The sequence below is a fragment of the Callospermophilus lateralis genome, unplaced genomic scaffold (genome assembly GCF_048772815.1).
Source record: "Callospermophilus lateralis isolate mCalLat2 unplaced genomic scaffold, mCalLat2.hap1 Scaffold_123, whole genome shotgun sequence".
In the NCBI taxonomy this organism is placed as follows: domain Eukaryota; kingdom Metazoa; phylum Chordata; class Mammalia; order Rodentia; family Sciuridae; genus Callospermophilus; species Callospermophilus lateralis.
Window position 1 is genome coordinate 2,661,579 of NW_027512416.1, and position 14,891 is coordinate 2,676,469.

The window sequence follows — 14,891 nt, forward strand, 5'->3', positions numbered from 1 at the left end:
AATAGCTAGAATAATAGATGTATGCCACCATGCCCAGCAAGAAATTATAATTTAATTTCAATTGTTAAGAAATAAACTAGATACTAGTTTGGTCACCAATCAGAAATTATTTACATTTTAACCTCTTCCATGTTACAGCTACTCTTAGAAAATTGCACGAAAGTTCTTAAAGAGACAGCCTTCTAATTACATATTCACCTGGTAGCCATTTCAACAAATGAAGTTAGTATCAGCACACATTAATTGACATAATCACCAAAACATCAAAATCAGATTAGCCACTGTAGCTCAAAGAAAAATAGAAAAGAATCCATTGCTCTAGCAAATTGCAAAAGTGTTTTCTAAAAAGGGCTCAAAAAGGTTGTTCAACTTGTAGATAGTTTTAAATAAAGCTAATAAAACATGGCTATAATAATATTCATTCATGAGACAATTCTGCTTTCTCAGTATGTTTTGGCTATATTGCATTTAAAATTCAGTCTTTATAAAATCCTGCACTTTGTTGATCTTGTAATCCCCATTATACATGTTTTAGTTGTATATCACTCCTGTTCTAAGAAAAATAGTATCTACCATTTGTGTTTTAATAATTAACAATCATACAGTTATCCTCAAAGCACAACAGCAGCAACAATGACACCATTGTATTTGTAAAAAGCTTACATCTCAAATTCCTGCCTCTTTTTCCTAAAATACTGACATCATAGTAAAACACTCTTCTCCCTGCTTTGGGTTCAAGTAATCTGATAAATCAGAGGAACATGAAGATATCAAAAAGAATACATATGTTAGTGCAATTCTGCAAGGCAAAAATGCCTTTGCCAAGACTTATTTATTGATTACATGCCATCTATCATTTCACATCTCTCTTCCTTGTTTCCTATGCCAGGTTATTCTCACCACTTAAAATGTAATTTGCACAATCCACTTTCCATGCACTCTGTTCTGGTTACTGTGCTATTATTAGACTACCTCAGCTTTACAAGATCTTTTATCAAAGCTCATTAGCATTCTTTATCATCATCATGATTATTGCTATTATTATTTACTTTTACTCTTCTCTGCAGAATGTTTTCTCTTTATTGCAACACTTGGTAAGTTCTCTCTATTGTTTAAAAACTGGTTCACCCATTGGGGTAGAATTTGCTTTTGTTGTAAATTAACTCTGATAAATCAGAGAAACACAAAGAAAACAAATTATTCAAGATAAAAATAGACATATACTTGGATTATTTGTTGCTGTTCCTTATCACTTAAAATATTCACTATCAGTAATGTCTCTTGAAAACTTTTCTTTCTGATACAGTATTGGTTACTAATTGTGTTTGCTATCAATAATATTTGATTTTTGTGAAATTACAACTAGAATTACAGTGAAATTACAACCAAAAATACAATGGAGGAGGGGAACTGAAATAAAGAAGGAAAACTATAACTCACCATTTAAAAAATAAAGACTTTAATACATTATTTGCATTGCATAAACACATTGTTTTCAACCTCTGGGTTTATCTGCAAAGACAGAAAACAGCATAATGTGTTTGTTCTGTTCAACACATAACAAATGTTTACTTTTCTTAGATTCTTCCCATTCGGTACCCCAAGCCCTCCATTTAACACTGTTCAAAATACAAAGAGCATGTCAGTTTATCTTCTCACTTTGCTTTAGCACCTCCATTACACAAACACACTCCAAGGTCTGTCTGTGGTCCATTTGCAAGAGATCTAATGATTATCCCAATTACTTTTGTAGAAAGCAATCAAACTATAGCAATCTTACAATCACCATTGATAATGGATGTCAGAACCTTTGACAAATAAAGTCTCAAAGTGTCACTCTTCACATCTCTTATGAATTATAAGGAGAAATAGCACTTTAACATTGCAGACATTTGGTGAGTTCTCCCTTAATCAAATGACCCAATATATTGTACCAATTACAACAGCACATAAATTTGGATATGACGCATTGAGTACACATTAATACCTATATGATATTCCTTCAAAAAACTTTATGATGCTGGAGATGGTACCCCGGGCATTGTGCATGTTAAGCATGTGTTCTGCCCCTGACCCATTTCTTCCAAAAATATTTATCCTGAATCTAATCATTAAGAGACAGCCAGGCAAATTCAACTTGAGGGACATATTGAAAACTGGCACGAATTCTTAAAAAAATGCTAATGCTATAAAAGTGAACAAATAAAAAAAGACTAGAAAATTGTAACTCAAGGGAGGGTAAAAAGATAGGAAAAATGAATGTAACAGATAATCTTGGTTATATCATGGAATGAAAACAAAAAAATAAAACTACAAGAACTGTATTGAAACCATTGTAAAAATTTTAATATAGAGTTTATTTTCAGATAATAATATTGGATCAATGTTAAATTTCCAGAGTAGTTGTATTGTGGCTATGTAGAAGAATATCCTTTTTCTTAAGAAATATATGCTACAGTATTTAGGGATGAAGTGTCAGGATGCCTGCAATAAATTATCCAATGGTTCAACAAAACATATACACCAAGGGAAGGAGTACAGAAACAGAGAAGAAATGTGGCAAAACATCAGCAATTGGTAGATACAAGCTCCCCATTATACTTTGCCTGCAAACTTTTCTGAAGATTTGAAATGTTGCAAAACAAAAAATCTTGGGAAAACCTATTAAACCCAAATCCAGCATTTCTTAGGGAAAGAAGTCCTGGGTTTAATTACTTACATTAAGCCAACATGCTTTGCTTTGAGAAAACACAGAGGTCTATAAGTTTGTGGAGCAAACAGAGCAGGGTCAGCATCAGGTATACAACAGACATTGCTAAGTAGACTCGAAATTTCAGGACAGGTTATATCTCTCCAGCCACAATGAATCTCAGATCAAAAATAGTAATCCCCCCCCCCAAAAAAAGAATTGTGTTTACTGAACATGTACAGATTTCTTCTTGTTATTATTCCCTAAAAAAATCCAGTATAAAATTATTTACAAGACATTTACATTGTATTAGATATAAGTGGTCTGGAAAGAATTTAAAGCATACAGGAGGATGTGTGAAGGTTCCATGCAAACACTATGCTGTTTTACATAATGAACCTGAGCATCCTCATATTCTGGTATCCATAGGAAGTCCTGGAACCAATTCCTTGCAGACATATGAAAGATTGCATAGATTTATGTAGTGAAATATGACATCAGAGATGCTATAGTACAAACAGAGACTCAGAGAAATATGCCTCACCCCATGTCACACAACATAACAATAGAGCTGAATTTCAAAACCAGGAGTCCTATGTTCTATTAACATTTGAGGCTTCCTCATGTACAATTATTTCTACAAAAGAACAATAATCTAAAATTTCCTGAGCTATTTCAGTTTAATAAAAAGTTTAGACTTTTTGCATGAATGAGTGCTACCAATTTCTCTCTCTTTTTCTACTAATCCTCTATGAAAATGAGACTACAAAGCAAAACCTGAAACATGTAAGACTTTTGGAAGTTAATAAAGTCAAGCCTATAATAGGAAATTACATAAATAGAGAGAAAATTATGAGGTTATGTATATCCTTTTATAAAAACAACAAGACAGGAATTCAGATTAGTCTATATCCACTACAGAAAAATGAGACCTCATTTAAAATGCAAATTAATGTTTTTGACTATAATGTTTAAGATGTGGAATTGCTATTGTCTTGCACATACTAGGCAAATCTCTACCACTGAGCTATACCTCCAGCTTCAAATATATGATTTGGTTATTTCAAGCACCACAAAGCATTCTTGAGATGCAAACTGTTAAATATTTTCATCCTACTTTCTAACTTGAAGACAAATAATATTCAAGAATGATTTCTATTGTTGAATTATTGAATCCATAGTGAAACTCAAGTTTCTTATGCCACTAAAATCCCTGTTGTATGCAAGGAAATCCAGGACTGCAGGCAAAGAGGTCTGACAGTGGCATTATGTCTGTGAAAAGTGCTGCCCAATACCTCTTCTACCAGTCCTTCATGAAAATGAGACTACAGCACAGCAGGAAAGACAATAACATCATTATAGCCCAAGTGACCTTAAAAGAAATCAAACTCTATTCTTTGAATGGAGTAATGGATAGGCCTGAGCATTATCAGTTACTCTGGATATGACAGAAGTACACTTTTTGTTAGATCATCAGAAAAAAAAACAACTTTTCAGCATTTCATTTATCTTGAGCAAGCCAAAGAGAGATGTACAACAAAAATGTTACATTCAATACAACTATTTTTTTAGAAATATTGCATATTAGAGAATAGAGTCTTAAAACTAAAATTATCTTGCTTTGTTAAACAGACTCATTCTTTCTATGCACCCAGGTCACTTTGGTTTTGCATGCAATATGTAAAGTCCCTTAGAAACCTTTTCTCTCCCTTGCTAATAAATGTCCTTCCATTTTCTAGATCAGGTATTATAGCCATCTTCCCTGGTAAAATGTGGACACATTTTTGACATGTGAACACTGTATGTATTCTTCATTTCCTTCCTTATGTATTATCCTGGCCTAACTTAATTGTTCCTAGCTGAAATGTTAAAACTTCATATTCAGGCATATAGTGTGACATATGAAAATATCTTACACCTGATGCCAATCTACAAATTCTTACTCTTTTTTAATATTTATTTTTTTAGTTTTTTTTTTTTTTAGGTGGACACAATATCTTTTTTTAATTTTTATGTGGTGCTGAGAATCAAACCCAGTTCCTCAGGCATGCTAGGCAAGCACACTACCATATTGAGCCACATCCCCAGGTCCCAAATTCTTACTCTTTGAAAATAAAAGAAAAATAATAATAATATTGGGCTGGGGATTGTAGCATGGTGGTACAGCACTTGCCTACCATGTGTGAGGCACTGGGTTCAATTCTCAGCACTGCATATGAACAAAGGTTTATTGACAACTATATATATATATATATATAAAATGAAAATAATAATAATAATAATATAGGGTATCACAGTCCCAAGGCAAAGAAAAAAGACCTTCATGGCTGTACTAAAAATTATTTCAGGTGGTGAGTGTGGCTCAGTGGCAGAGCGCTTGCCTCACACATTTGAGGCACTGGGTTCAATCCTGAGCACCACATAATAATAAATAAAATAAAGGTAATGTACCCATCTACAACTAAAAAAAATAATAAATAATAATTTTATTCCCCCTCAGCTAGGCAAACTTAGAGGAAGATTAGGAGGTAAGTTGGCCACATTTATCATCATACATTCAATCAATACATTCACTGGACACTGTATTAAACCAACCCCTTCTACTAGGAAGATAGAACTCTTAAAATAAAAAATAAGTACACAGTGATGAATAGCAATATTATCCCTGCCTTCAATTTAAGTTCCCAGGACTTTGGTAAACTTTTGAATTCTCTATTCTCTGAACATAAAATCACATTTACCAGCTCTTGAGGGACGATAAAATGAATGACCTATGAGAGCGCTCTCTCCCTCTCCCGCCCCTCACTTCATTTCATATTATATGGAGAAGAATGACTCTTTACAGTATGGGTAGCAATAGCTTAGGATTGAGAATATGAACAACATGACCCGATGAGTAAGGGAATTAGTTTTCAACTGAGATCCAGCTCCCTGATTCCATGGCACAGAGTTGGATACCCACGAGTCATTCTGAGGATGCTTACCTCAAGGGTTAGCGTATTAGTGCCACAGTCTGCTGTCTGTAAACTGGTGACTCAAGTCCAAATCTAAGAGCCTTAGAGCCAAGAGCATATATGGTGTGAGTTTTAGTCTGAAGGCAGGAGAAGGCCATTTCCCATCTCAAGCAGGCAGGTCAAGAAAGAGAATTCCTCCTTTTTCTGCCTTTCCATACACGTCCTTAGTAGATTGAAGCAGGCCCACCTCACTGAGGAAGGCATTTTGCTTTACTGAACCCACAGCTTCAAATGCTAATCTCATCCAGCAGCACCCTCACAAACATTCCTAGAAATAATGTTTAGCCAAATGTCTGGGTATTTCATAGCCCAGTCAAGTTGACACATACAATTAAACATCACAGGTAGAAAGCTTTAAAGTTTACTGGCATTTACAAAACATGCCAGGCACCATCTTAGGTGCCTCACATTCATTGTCTATGCCACTTAACTGGAGTCTATAGGAAGGTGTGGAACCTGTCTGCTTTGATGAACATTACATTCCCATTCTCCAGCATAAGTGATAAGCACACCATGAATATTTACTGAATGAATAAAATGAATGGAAAGACCTTGCTGAATCCTCAAAAGAATCCTGTCAAGTAGACAAGGTAGATTTTACCCTCATGTGACAGATGAAGAAACAGAAGCTCAATGAATTTGAGAATATTGTCATCTCACTAGAACTTCACAGAAGGATTCTCTACATAACCAAGCAGCTTCCCAAATAATAAGGTTGAAATAGGATTACTACTGACTGATGAAAAACACTTTGAATACTAGACTAAACCGGTGGAAGTCAATATCTTGACTCCTGCTCAGTAGAACCCCTGCCACTCAAACAATCCTCCATTTCTCTCTGTAGAGGATGAAACAAACATTTTCTTTATGAATGCTCCCAACACAGTGACATCAGATGTGAGGTCACAGACCATATATTTCAAGGTGAGTATGCTATGTGATCAGTGTGTCGTTACATCAGCATTTCTGAGAAATTGACGCAGCAGCTATTACTTGTCTCATTTTACAGACTAGGAAAATATAAGCAATGAACTAGAAAGTGATTCAAAATGGTTAGAATCGTAGCCAGGAACAGGGTTGCAGGCCTATAATCCCAGGAGCTCAGGAGGCTGAGGTAGGAGGATCACAGATTCAAAGTCAGCCTCAGCAAAATGAGGCACTAATTCATGTTTTAAATAGCTACATATATTAATAGGTTATATTAATGGTTAACATGCTTGCATATCAATAACTGCATGCTAGTTACAGATTTAAAATTTTTAATGATACCCAAATATTTTCTCTACATAATGACAGAAATATTGCCTTTGAAGATATAATCTACTTATTCTTTCTCCTCTTACCTGTTATATATCTGTAAATTTTGATTATTTCAGGCTATCAATAAATTTTATAAAGCCATCCTGAAGAAAAACTTACAATAATAAGGTACCATAGATTATCTTTTGGACTAATACCATGACTACAAGGGGACTACAAGGTCCAGTAAGTTCTTTTCATCCAAGGCTTTCATAACAAGATGAGGGAAGGGAAGTTTGATGACTTTGCTTGTATAAACAGTATAAACAGTACTATGACAATGAAGCACAGAAGTATAATTAGATAAATAGTTTTTTTTATCTTGTAAAAGAAAAAAAATTCTTAAAAATTTAAAATGAACAGCATATATCCACAGATGTCCTCATATGGTCTGTAGTGCCTTGGTGTTCCTTCCCAGACCTCATATGGTCTGTAGTCCCGTAGTGTTCCCCTTCATGGTGTACCACCCACCTCTCCTTGTTTGAACTCTACACCATTAATAAAGCACCAGTTAGCCTAAGATCCTCTCAGCTGTTTCCACTGATAATGATTGTCTCAAAAGTTCTATAGCTTGTTTCACCCTAAGAGGAATTAATATACTATGTTACCTAGTTAGTTTTCATGATTGTTCTGACAGTCTGACCTGCAGTCTTGTGTGGGAGAGGGGCCATAGCCTACAATATTTTTGCCCCCATTCCTGTGATCAAACCCAGAGTCTTGATGCATGCCAACAAAGTGGTTTTATCAGTTAGAGTTAAAAAGTTAAAAATAAGAATAATTTATTTTAAATTTAAAAATGCTTAGGGAGGACTGATGCACTTCACAAAGGTTTTACTTACCTTTTATTCACCGGTGAACTCTTTGTAATTTTCCTGTTATTGGTGTTTCTCCTGTTTCCTAGAATACAGACATCATTGGAGATTGCTCTGTCATGGTTGGTCAGGAGTGAGCCCTCCAATATACCTGTATGAGAATCAATTAGAGTGCTTATTAAGGTGCATACTTTAATACTCTTTTACCTGAACTATTTATTTTTTTCCATTCATATCATGTTGTTCCTTTTGTTCTTTTGTCACACTGCTGGTCCATTCTTTTATCAACTTTGAAACCCTTCCTATTTTCTCTTATTTTTTTTTTGTATACAATTCTTAATTCACCTTTATATCACCATTTATCAAATCTCTGTTTGTATATAAGGTATATTAGCACCAAATTCACATCTTCATACAAGTATTTTGTATTATAATGACCCTCTCCTTCCTGTTTTCTAAAGCTATAGTTAGTTGCAGATAGAGCAATTTTAGGGTGCTGGTTAAGAATATAGGCTGTGGATATATGCTGTTCATTTTAAAATTTTTTTAATGTTTTTTTTTCTTTTACAAGATAAAAAAAACTAGTTACCTAAAAATACTTCTGTGCTTCTTTGTCATAGTAATGTTATATATATATAACTCATAGTGCTGTTTTTATATATATCCATATAAAATTAATATGCATATTAATTTACAAATCCTCTATTAGATTCCAAATTTCTTGAAGGGAGGGCCTGATCTATTAATTTTTATTGGATTTTACATAAAAAGGGTTCGGTAAATAGTGTATCAAGTAATAGGATGGTGGCAAAATTCCGTGACCATTGTGTCCAAAGTAGCAGGTTTCAGCAAGGGGCAAAGAAGGATAAGAAAAATAAAACTCACACACAGACAAATGTTTTTGAAGATAACTCTGGGGTCAGGTGGAATGCTGCTCTCTGATGGAGAAGCAGGTCTAAAGAAATCTTCCAGCAATCTTTATTTATATATGTCTCATCAGCATCTTTCTTTGTACTCATATATTTATATGGCTAGCAACATCATGCAGCTATTCACAGTTGCATTCCAGAATTGCAGTGTGCAATGTTAGGAGCTTTGTGTAGTTCTCATGAAAGTCCATTGTCTGAAGTTACTGTTAGCTTCACAGGTCCAGGTGCAGCAGACTGGTGAAACATTGTGGTTTTCTAGCAAGAGAGTTCCTCTGTTCCCAGTAGCTGTGTGTCTGATATCAAGATTGAGGCTGGAAAGCCTCTAGGACAGAGTCTCCTCATGCAGTGTATAGCCATTGGGACTCTGGCACCTTTTCACAGAAACATTCCCAGGTAACAGGTATGCCACAGCCGTGAGGTCATCAGAGACCCCAATCTCAGAGAGAGCTCTCCCATTCTCTGTCACTGCTCTCCACAGCAACCTTCACTTTAAGATTGTTTTTCTGAGTCTATTTACTTAATGTAAATTTTAACAGAAGGTAATTTAATATTCTCTGTTATATTTCAGAAATTCTAATGAATCATTGATTGACCAGCACCATTTTACCAGTTGGAATGAGTTGTCAGAAATGGTAATAGTGCTTTTAGATCCAACATGTGACAGACAGGTGTTGTGTAAGGTGTCTGTTCATCTTTGAATTTGATTTCTAGCAAATAATGTAAAAGTTTGTGGGGTTTTTTTTCCCAAGTTTAAGTCACCATGAGTTAGTAGTTTAGGGAAATAAAACACTCTAAAAAGAAAGAGCCCAAAATACCATCAGTCAAGGAAAGAGAAAATGTGGCAAAGGCCTTTGGAGATTTGGGGACAGAAAGCCATGAAAAAGAATCTAAAACCAAAGGGAAAGATGACAAAGACAGACAAAAAGTCTCCAATGTTGCCCAACTAGGGATGGCTTTTTCAGTTGACAATATGATCGAGTGGCCAAGTCCTGCACATGGGACTAGGAAAAAAAAATCCAGTAATGCAGAAGTGACTAAAGAGCAATATATGCCTGGAAGAGAATTCAATGTATTTGGACTTATCCAAGAGGTCTATGCACATATTGCCAGCATCAATTAAACACTTGACTCAATTAACAGAACTTTACATATACAATAACAAACTCCAGTCCCTCCCAGAAGTAGTGGGCTGTCTAGTAAATCTCATCATACTGTCTCTAAGTAAAAATTAACTTACCAGTCTTCCTGACTCTCTTGATAACATGAAGAAGCTGCAGTTGCTTGATTTACAGCATAATAAACTGAGAGAAATTCCTTCAATGGTGTATAGGCTAGATTCTCTCACCACTCTCTACCTTCACTTTAATCATATAACTAATGTAGAAGAGGACATAAGAAACTGTCAAGACTCAGAAAAGTTAGCATTTGAGGGAACAAAATCAGACCTGCTGAAATTGGCAAGAGGATTTGAATTATTGGTTTTGATTTTAATATGTGTTATGATTAATAATTTTTGAGTGCTTTTCCATATCAGGAAATTTCTAATATGGGTTGGGGTTATGGCTTAATGATAGAATGCTTGCCTAGTATACATGAGGCCCTGGGTTCAATACTCAGTGCCCTATATAAATGAATTAATTAATTAAAGTTATGGTGTAAAAAAATCTTGAACAAAAATTCTTTTTACTTTTTTATAAGTTCTCTTTTCCCCTGTGATTCACTTAATGCTACATTACTTGAGATTATTTTATAGGCTTAAAAATAAGATAGAATGTAGATGTAATTAGACATTTATCAAAAACTGAATCTGCTCTGATTTTCATTGGAGAAAATGAATTTGAAAATGTTTGACTAATTTTAAGTTGTAATTTGTTTTTAAAGCATCTAACTATTTATAATAGATATATTATGGCTCTACTTGCCCATTTTCTGACTTTCTTTTTTTATCTGAAGACTTTAAATTCATATCACTTTCTACTTAGTGTATCACTAAAGGTTGTCATATTAGAGCTTTGTGAAACAGCAATGCCATAGGAAAATATATATTTTTTATTTTGAAAGTTCTTACATTTTCATTCAAAAGTCTAATATTAATATAGTACAGTGTATATCCACAATAATACAGTGTATATCCATATGTGTATCCACAAGACAGTAATTAAGAAAAATAAATGTAAGTAACTAGCAGAAAAATCATTAAAGGAAAACAAGCAGGCGGAGGAGAGGATGAGGGTAAGAATTTAGTACGGAACTGGAGCAAATCATACCCCATGCATTTGTAATCATGTCAAAAGGAATTCTAATGTATCACTAATATCTTTAATCTATTTTTCATTTTGAGTGAATTTTAGATTTACAGCAAAATTGTAAAACCAGTAGAAGTTTCGCATATATCCTGCACTGAACTTGCCCTAATATTAACAAATAATGTAAAAATCAAGAAATTAATACTGTTACAATCATTTTAACTTAATGACTTGTTTTATTGCACTTGGCTTTTTTATATAATGTCCAATTTATGTTTCAAAATTCCACATTACATTTAATAGTCATGTGTCTGTAGCCTCCTCCAATCTGTGAAAATTTGAAACAATGAAAGTCTTTTAGTTGAAGAACTAAAAGTTTTTCCTTTTTTTAAAAAATTTTTTAGTTGTAGATGGACACAATATTCTTATTTTGTTTGTTTATGTTTTTTTCTGTGGTGCCAGGGATCAAACCCAGTGCCTCATGCATACTAGTCAAGCATTCTACAACTGAGCCACAACTACGGCTCCTTTCCTTTTCTTTTATGACCTTGCTATGTTAAATTGTCCTGCTCAGATATTTTGGACTGTGTCACTCATTTTTGTTTCTATGTTTTTTTTTTATTGTGACTACATTGAGTATAATTGTTTCTGCTGAAAATAACATAATAGTGATTATGGTGCCCTTCTCAATGAATTATATCAGAGGATATATAATGTTGATAAATCATAAACTGGTGATTTCTTTATTTTGGGTACATTTTTGCCTATTGAGGAGCATCTTTCCATCTTCAGAGATTTTCTTTAATATCTTTATTTAGGTTCTGTACTTTTTATTGTGGAGTTGTTTTTTTTTTTAACCTTTTTATTAGATTTTTTCCAGATATTTAATTTTTGAGGCTATTGTGAATGGAATCGTTTACATAATTTCTTTTTCAGTGGATTCATCGCTGATATATAGGAATGCATTTGATTCATGGGTGTTGATTTTGTATCCTGATACTTTGCTGAATTCATTTATTAGTTCTAGAAGTTTTCTGGTGGAATTTTTTTGGGTCTTATAAATGTCATCAGCAAAAAGTGATAGTTTGAGTTCTTCTTTTCCTTGTGAGTCCATTTAATTTTTTTGCTTACCTGATTTCTCTGGCTACAATTTCAATGATTATGTTGAATAGAAGTGGTGAAAGAGGGCATTCCTGACTAGTTCCAGTTTTTAGAGGAATGCTTCCAATTTTTCTTCATTTATAGTGATGCTGGCATTGGGCTTAGTGTAGACAGCTTTTACAATGTTGAAGTATGATCCTAGTATTCCTAGTTTTTCTATTGTTTTGAACATGAAATGAGTCTATATTTTTCAGCATCTATAGAGAAAATTGTATGATTCTTGTCTTTAAGTCTATTGATGTGATGTATTAGATTTATTGATTTCCATATGTTGAACCAAACTTTCATCCCTGGGATGAATACCACGTGGTCATGGTGCACTGTACTTTAGTGTGTTTTTTGTATACAATTTGTCAGGAATTTATTGAGAATTTTTGTGTCTATGTTCATCAGGGGTATTGGTCTTAAGTTTTTTCCTTGATGTGTCTTTGTCTGGAATTGGTGTCAGAGTGATAACAGCCTCATAGAATGAGTTCAGAAGGGTTCCCTCCTTTTCTATTTCATAGAATAATTTGAGAAATATTGGTATTAGTTCTTCTTGCAAGGTCTGGTGGAACTCAGCTGAGAATCTATCTGCTTTGGGGCTTTTCTTGGTTGATATGCTTTTGATGGCGTCTTCTATTTCCTTGCCTAAAATTGATCTATTTAAGGGCTGAGGTTGTGGCTCAGTGGTACAGTGCTCACCTGCACGTGTGAGGCACTGGGTTTGATGCTTAGCATCACATAAGTAAATAAATAAAATAAAGGCATTGTGTCCATCTACAAAAAAAATTTTAAAGATTGATATATTTTAATTGCATAAGTCCACCTGATTCAGTTATGTTTGTAGAAATCATGGTTTGTAGAAATTTGTTGATGCTTGAATCAAATGTATGAAATATGATATGTCAAGAGCTTTGTAGTGTTTTGAACAACTAATAATAATAAAAAATTTAAAAAAAACAGAAAAAAAGATTTTCTCTTTTATTCAAAACTAAAATATGTATAAATATATAAAACATTGAATTATGTTACATTGAATGATTTCCAAATATTAAGCCATGTTGTGTATCTGGAATAAGTCTCTTTTGATCAGGAGAGCGAGCTCTATAATTTCCATATTGCTCTTGCCTCATTAATATCAAGATAATGCTACTCTCATGAGTTTGGAAATGCCCTGGGTATGCTGGGGAGCTCCCCCTGACACCCAGGTTAGAGAGGCCACATCCCTGGAGGGGGGGTGCCCCTCTGGCCTGGGTGCACTGGGGAGCTCCCCTCTACACTCAGGTTATAGGGGCATCCCCCCTGGAGAAGGGAGTGCCCCTCTGCCCTGGGTGCGCTGCGGAGCTCCCCCCAACACTCAGGTTAGAGGAATCTCCCCCCTGGAGGGGGCAGTGCCCCTCTGCACTGGATGCGATGGGGAGCTCCCAGGACACCCAGGTTGGAGGGGCCTCACCCCTGGAAGAGGGAGTGCCATCTATCCTGGGTGCAGAGAGGGGATCTCCCCAACACACACATTCAGATTAGAGGGACCTCCCCCCTGGAGGGGGTAGAGCCCTGTCCCCTGGGTGCAGAGGGGTGTGAGCTACCCCCACAACACCCAGGTTAGAGGAGAGCCCTCTCCAGTGGGTGCGGAGGGGGAGCTCCCCCCCCCACACCCAGGTAAGTGGGGCATTCCCTTCAGAGGCGGAAATACCCTCTACTTGGGTGTGGAGGTGGAGCTCCCACCACCAGGACACCAAGGACAGAGGGGCCTCCCTCCTGGAAGGGGGAGTGCCCTATCCCCTAGGTGCAGGGTGGGTGGCAGGAGCTACCCCCACCTGGACATCCAGCTTGGAGGGGCCTCCCCCAAAGGGGGGGGTGCCCTCTCCCCTGGGTGTGGAGGTGGGGATCTAACCCCCAACACACAGGTTAGAGGGGCCTCATATCTGGAGGGGGAAGTGCCCTCTCCACTGGGTGAAGAGGGGGGAGCTCCCCCCCCACACTCAGGTTAGAGGGGCCTCCCCCCTGGAGGGGGGGAGTGCCCCCTCCCCTGGGTGCGGAGGGGGAGCTTCACCCCCACACATCCAGGCTACAGAGGCCTCCCCCTTGAGTTGGGAGAGCCCTCTTCCGTGGGTGTGGAAGGGAGCTCCCCCCACACACCCAGGTTAGTGGGGAATCCCCCCAGAGGGGGGAGTGCCCTCTCCCCTGGGTGTGGGGGAAGCCCCCCCAACCAAGGTTAGAGGGGCCTCCCCCCCAGGAGGGAATGCCCTCTCTCCTGGGTGCTGAGATGGAGCTCCCACCCCCCTCACACCCAGGTTGGAGGGGCCTCCCCCCCGAGGGGGGAGTGCCCTCTCCCCTAGGTGCGGAGTGGGGTTGGGAGCTCCCCCCAACCCTGACACCCAGGTTGGTGAAGCCTCCCCTGGGGAGGGGGGAGAGCCCTCTGCCCTGGGTGAGGGGTGGAGGGGGAGCTTACCCCCCTAATCCAACACCCAGATTCCAGGGGACTTCCCCCAGGAGGGTTAAGTTTAGGGTTAGAGTGAGGAGTGCCCCTCTGCCCTGGGTGCACAAGGGAGCTCCCCCTGACACCCTGGTTAGAGGCGCCTCTCCCCTGGAAAGGGGAGTGCCCCTGTGCCCTGGGTGCGCTGGGGAACTCCCCCTGACATCCAGGTTAGGGGGCCTCTCCAATAGAGGTTGGTGTGCCCCTCACCCTGGGTATGCTGGAGAGCTATTCCTGACACCAGGTTAGAGAAGACGCATCCCTGGAGGGGGCAGTGCTCTCT